A 6,042-nucleotide genomic window follows, 5' to 3' on the forward strand; every position below is an offset into this window, starting at 1 on the left:
GAATTGCCTGAACCCGGGAGGCGGAGGTTGCGGTGAGCCGAGATCGTGCCATTGCACTCCAGCCTGGGTAACAAGAGCGAAACTCTGTCTCAAAAAAAATAAAAAATAAAATAGTGATTTGTGCTATTTTGGAAATAAAATAGGACAATGAGAAGAACTATATGATAACTCAGGTCAGATGGCTGTGCTATTTCTCCTGGGTTGATTCTCCAGATTCAGGTGTGTCTTTGGACTGAGGTGGGTCCAGGCAATTTATGTTTCAGTTCATTTTGGCCCTAAGAAAACACAGAGCTCAGGTCTGGGATTTAGAGAACAAGGTGAGTGTTCAGGAACACAACACTTTAAATGCCTTAACACTTTTTTTTTTCTTTTTTCTTTTTTAGAGAGACAGGGTCTCCCCATATTGCTCAGATTGGTCTTAAACTCCTGGAGTCAAGCAGTCCTCCCACTTTGACCTCCCAAAATGCTGCAATTACAGATGTGAGCCACCATGCCTGGCCCTTAACACTTTAAATTCCCCTGCCTTAGGGGAAAAATGGTTTTTATTTTAGCCCACCTATATACATCTTTTTAAAGGTTTATTTCTGAAGAGAAGCAAGAAAAAGCACTGAAGCAGGCTGGGCGCGGTGGCTCATGCCTGTGATCACAGCACTTTGGGAGGCCGAGGTGGGTGAATCGCAAGTTCAAGAGTTCGAGACCAGCCTGGGCAACGTGGTGAAAACCTTCTCTACTAAAAATACAAAAATTAGCCTGGCATGGTGGCGCATGCCTGTAAGTTCAGCCACTCAGGAGGCTGAGGCAGGAGAATTGCTTGAACCCAGGAGATGAAAGTTGCAGTGAGCCAAGATCATGCCACTGCACTCCAGCCTGGGTGACAGAGTAAGACTCCGTCTCAGAAAAAAAGAAAGAAAAGAGAAAGAAAAAGCACTGAAGCACCATTTTTACTAATCCTTCATTGTACATGCTGTCTTGCTAAAAGTTTTACTATAGCAAGCTGTCTTGCTAAGAATTTTTATATACAATTAATTTTGTCTTGGAAGTTTCACTATATCCTTTAAAGTATTTGGAGGTCTATTTGCATATCACAAAATCTTGATCAAAATCACTGATGAATGGCCTTTTAATAATGTGAAGTTGCCATGGTGGAAAGCTGTACGGTGGTACCTCAAAAAATTAAACATAGAAATACCATGTGACCCCACAATTCTATTTCTGGGTAAATACACAAAAGAATTCAAAGCCGGAATTTGAAAAGATATGTATATACTCATGTTCATCAAGGCATTAGTCACGATAGCCAAAAAGTGGAGGCAATGCAAGTGTCCATCGATGGATAAATAAACAAATGGAATGTTAGCGCTGGGCACAGTGGCTCATGCCTGTAATCCCAGCATTTTGGGAGGTCGAGGCAGGCAGATCACTTGGGGCCAGAAGTTCAAGACCAGCCTGGCCAACATGGCAAAACTTCATCTCTACTGAAAATACAAAAAAGTTAGCTGGGTGTGGCGGCACCTGCCTGTAATTCCAGCTACTTGGGAGGCTGACGCACGAGAATTGCTTGAACCCAGGAGGTGGAGGTTGCAGTGAACTGAGATCGTGCCACTGCACTCCAGCCTGGGCGACAGAGCAAGACCTTGTCTAAAAAAAAATAAAAGTGCCGGGCGCGGTGGCTCAAGCCTGTAATCCCAGCACTTTGTGAGGCCGAGGCGGGTGGATCACGAGGTCAAGAGATCGAGACCATCCTGGTCAACATGGTGAAACCCCGTCTCTACTAAAAATACAAAAAATTAGCTGGGCATGGTGGTGTGTGCCTGTAATCCCAGCTACTTAGGAGGCTGAGGCAAGAGAATTGCCTGAACCCAGGAGGCGGAGGTTGCGGTGAGCCGAGATCGCGCCACTGCACTCCAGCCTGGGTAACAAGAGGGAAACTCCGTCTCAAAAAAATAAAAAATAAAAAATAAAAATAAAAGTATGGTATTGGTCAGGTGCAGTGGCTCATGCCTGTAATCTCAGCACTTTGAGAGACCAAGGCAGGAGGATTTTTTTGAGCCCAGGAGTTCAAAACCAGCCTGGGCAACATAGCAAGACACTGTCTCTATTTTTATGTGAATAATATAACATTTTTTAAAGTGTGTGGTATCTTCCCCAGCTCTCTTACTCCTGCTCTCACCACGTGATGTGCCTGCTCCCACTTCACCTTCTGTCATAAGTGAAAGCTCCCTGAAGCCTTCCCAGAAGATGAACAGATGCTGGCTCCATGCTTCCACATCCTGCGGAACTGTGGGCCAATTAAACCTCTTTTCAGTATAAATTACCATGTCTCAGATATTCCTTCATAGGAATGCAAGAATGGCCTAACACAAAAAATTAGTACCAAGGATTGGGGCATTGCTATAAAGATACCTGACAAAGTGGAAGCAGCTTTGAAACTCAGTAATGGGCAGAGGATGGAAGATTTTGGAGGGCTCAGAAGAAGAAAGGACGATGAGGGAAAGTTTGGAAATTCTGAGAGCCCGGTTAAATGGTTGTGACCAAAATGCTGATGGTGATATGGATAGTGAAGTCCAGGCTAATGAGGTCTTAGATGGAAACAAGGAACTTACTGAGAACTAGAACAAGATCACCCTTGTTATATAAGGAACATGTCTATATGGCATTCATGCCCTAGGGATCTGTGAAAGTTTGAACTTAAGAGTGATGACTTAGGGTATCTGGTAGAAGAAATTTTTAGGAAGCAAAGTGTTCAAGAAGTGACTTGGCTGTTTCTAACAGCCTAACTCAGGTGCAAGAGCAAAGAAATGACTTAATTTAAATTTAAAGGGGAAGCAGAAAAAGCTTGGAAAATTTGGAACCTAGCCATGTGGTGGAAAAGAAAAACCCATTTTCATGGCAAGAATTCAAGCAGACTGCAGAGCAACCACTTGCTAGAGAGACTTGCATAAATGAAAGGGAGCCAGGTGCTAATAACCAAGACAATGGCAAAAAAAACCTCAAAGGCATTTCAGAGATCTAAGAGGCAGCCCCTCCCATCACAGGCCCAGAGGCCCAGCAGGAAAGAATGAATTAGGGGGCCAGGCTCAGGGTGCTGCTGACCTGCACCACCCTGGAAGGCTGCTTCCCTGCATCCAGCCACTTCAGCCCCAGACTCAGCTCAAAGGGGCCCAGGTACAGCTCAGGCCACAGCTCTGAAGGGTGCAAGCTATAAGCCTTGGTGGCTTCCATGTGGTGTTAAGCCTGCATGTGTTCAGAATGCAAGAGTGAAGGAGGTTTGGCAGCTTCCTCCTAGATTTCAGAGAATATGAAAGAAAGCCCGAGTGCCCAAGCAGAAGCCTACCACAGGGGCACAGCCCTCACAAGAGCCTCTACTAGGGCAGAGCAGAGGGGAAATGTGGGGTTGGAACTTTCATATAGTTTGAGAAGTGTCCCTGCCTGAATCTCATGTTGAATTGTAATCCCCAGTGTTGGAGGTAAGGCCTGGTGGGAAGTGATCAGACCATGGGATTGGATTGAGTATCATCCTCTTGGTGCTGTCCTCGCAATAGTGAGTGACTTCTCTGAGATCTGGCTGTTCAAAGTGTGTATCACTTTTCTCTTTCTCTCTCTCTCTCTCGCTCCTGCTCCCGCCATAGGAGATGCCTGCTCTCCCTTCACCTTCTGCCATGATTCGAAGCTTCCTCTCCCTTCACCTTCTGCCATGATTCGAAGCTTCCTGAGGTATCCCCAGAAGCAGATGCCTGTGTTATGCTCCCTGTGCAGCCTGCAGAACCATGAGCCAATTAAATCTCTTTTCTTTATAAATTACCCAGTCTCAGGTATTTCTTTATAAGAATGTGGGAATGGCCTAATACAAACCCCCACACAGAGTTCCCCCTGGGGCACTACCAAGTGAAGCTGTGAGAACAGGGCCACCACCTTCCAGGCCCAGAGTGGTAGATCCACTGGCACCTCACACCCTGCACCTGGAAGAGTCACAGGCACCAATCCATGAGGCAGCCTGCAAAGGCACAAGGGCAGGTCTGCCCAAGGGCTTGGGAGCCTGCCCGTCATAGCAGTGTGCCCAGAATGTGAACATAGTTCAATAATTATTTTGGAGCTTTAAGATTTAATGACTGTCCTGCTAGGTTTCAGGCTTGATTGGGACTTGTTGCTCCTTTCTTTCTTCTTTTTCTTTTCTTTTTTTTTTTTTTTGAGATGGAGACTTGCTCTGTTGCCCAAGCTGAAGTTCAGTGGCACAATCTCAGCTCACTGCAACCTCCACCTCCCAGGTTCAAGCAATTCCTCTGCCTCAACCTCTCTGAGTAGCTGGAATTACAGGCACGTATCACCATGCCTGGCTAATGTTTGTATTTTTAGTAGAGACAGGGTTTTGCCATGTTGGCCAGGCTGGTTTCAAACTCCTGACCTCAGGTGATCTGCCCTCCTCAGCTTCCCAAAGTGCTGAGATTACAGGTGTGAGCCACCACACTTGGCTTGTTGCTCCTTCCTTTTAGCTGATTTCTCCCTTTTGGAAAGGGAATGTTTACCCAATACCTGTATCTCCGTGTATCTTGGAAGAAATAACTTGTCTTTGATTTTACAAGTTCATGTGGAAGAAACTTGTCTCAAGTCTCAGATAAGACAGACTTGGGACTTTTGAGTTAATGCTAGAATGAGTTAAGACTTTGGGGAACTATGGGCAAGGGATAATTGTATTCTGCAATGTGAGAAGAATATGAGATTCGAGGGGTCAAGGTAGAATAATGCAGTTTAGATGGTGTCCCCTCTAAATCTCATGTTGAATTGTAATCCCCAATGCTGGAGGTACAGCCTGTTAGGAGGTGACAGGATCATGGGGCCAAATTTCTCGTGAATGGTTTAATGCCCTCCTGTGGGTGCTGTCCTCAGAATAGTGAGTGAGTTCTCATAAGATATGCTGTTTAAAAGTGTGTAGCAAGGTATCTTCCACCTCACTCTCTTGTTCCTGCTCTTGCCATGTGATGTTTCTGCTCCTGCTTTGCTTTCTGCCATGAGTAAAAGGTCTCTGAGGCCTCTCCAGAAACCAAGTGGATGCTGCCTCCATGCTTGTACAGCCTGCAGGACCATGAGCCAATTAACTTTTTTCTTGGCTGAGCAATGCAGCTTATGCCTGTAGTTGTAGCACTTTGGGAGGCTGAGGCAGATGGATCACTTGAGCCCAAGAGTATGAGACCAGCTTGGGCAACATGGCAAAACCCCATCTCTACAAAAAATATAAAAATTATCTGGTCATGGTGGCATATGCCTGTAGTCCCAGCTACTCCAAAGGCTGAGGAGGGAGGATCACTAGCCCAGGAGGTCAAGGCTGCAGTGAGCCACAATCATGCCACTGCACTCCAGTGTGGGTGACAGAGTGAGACCCTGTCTCAATTAAAAATTTAAGGAGAGAGATCCAAGATGGCTGATCACTAGCAGCTCGGGATTGTAGCTCCCACTGAAAGCGCAGAGAACGAGAGGACGCCACACTTTCAGACCAATTTTTGTTGCTCATGCACCAGGAGATTCCCAGCAGAGGAGCCCCACGTGTGTCTCCAGCGCGACTCTTGAGGCCGGTGAGGCTGTTTTGCCGCTGCCTTGGAGCGGCGGTTCTTGGTGCAGAGTCAGAAAAGCACCATCAATCTTAAAGCCGCTGTTTTGACCGGCACAGTGGGTTGCTCAGATTCTAGCGCCGGGAATCAACAAGTTGGACGTCCATTCAGAAACCCAACTATAAAGACGGTAATTATAAAGACCACAGATGGATAAATCTGTAAAGAAAGGAAGAAAACAGCCTAAAAAGGCTGAGAATACCCAAACTCAGCACGCCTCTCCCTCCACAGGGGATCACAGTTCCTCATCAGCAACAGAACAAGGCCTGGTGGAGAAAGACTGTGTTCCATTAGCAGAAGCAGACTTTAAAAAGTGGATGATAAGAAACTTCTGGGAATTAAAAGAACTTGTTCTAACCCAATGCAAAGAAACTAAGAACTTTGAAAAAAGGTTTGAAGAAATGTTAAAAATAACACATAATTTAGAGAGGAATATAAG

This window comes from Cebus imitator, unplaced genomic scaffold (genome assembly GCF_001604975.1).
Source record: "Cebus imitator isolate Cc_AM_T3 unplaced genomic scaffold, Cebus_imitator-1.0 Scaffold290, whole genome shotgun sequence".
NCBI classification, from domain to species: domain Eukaryota; kingdom Metazoa; phylum Chordata; class Mammalia; order Primates; family Cebidae; genus Cebus; species Cebus imitator.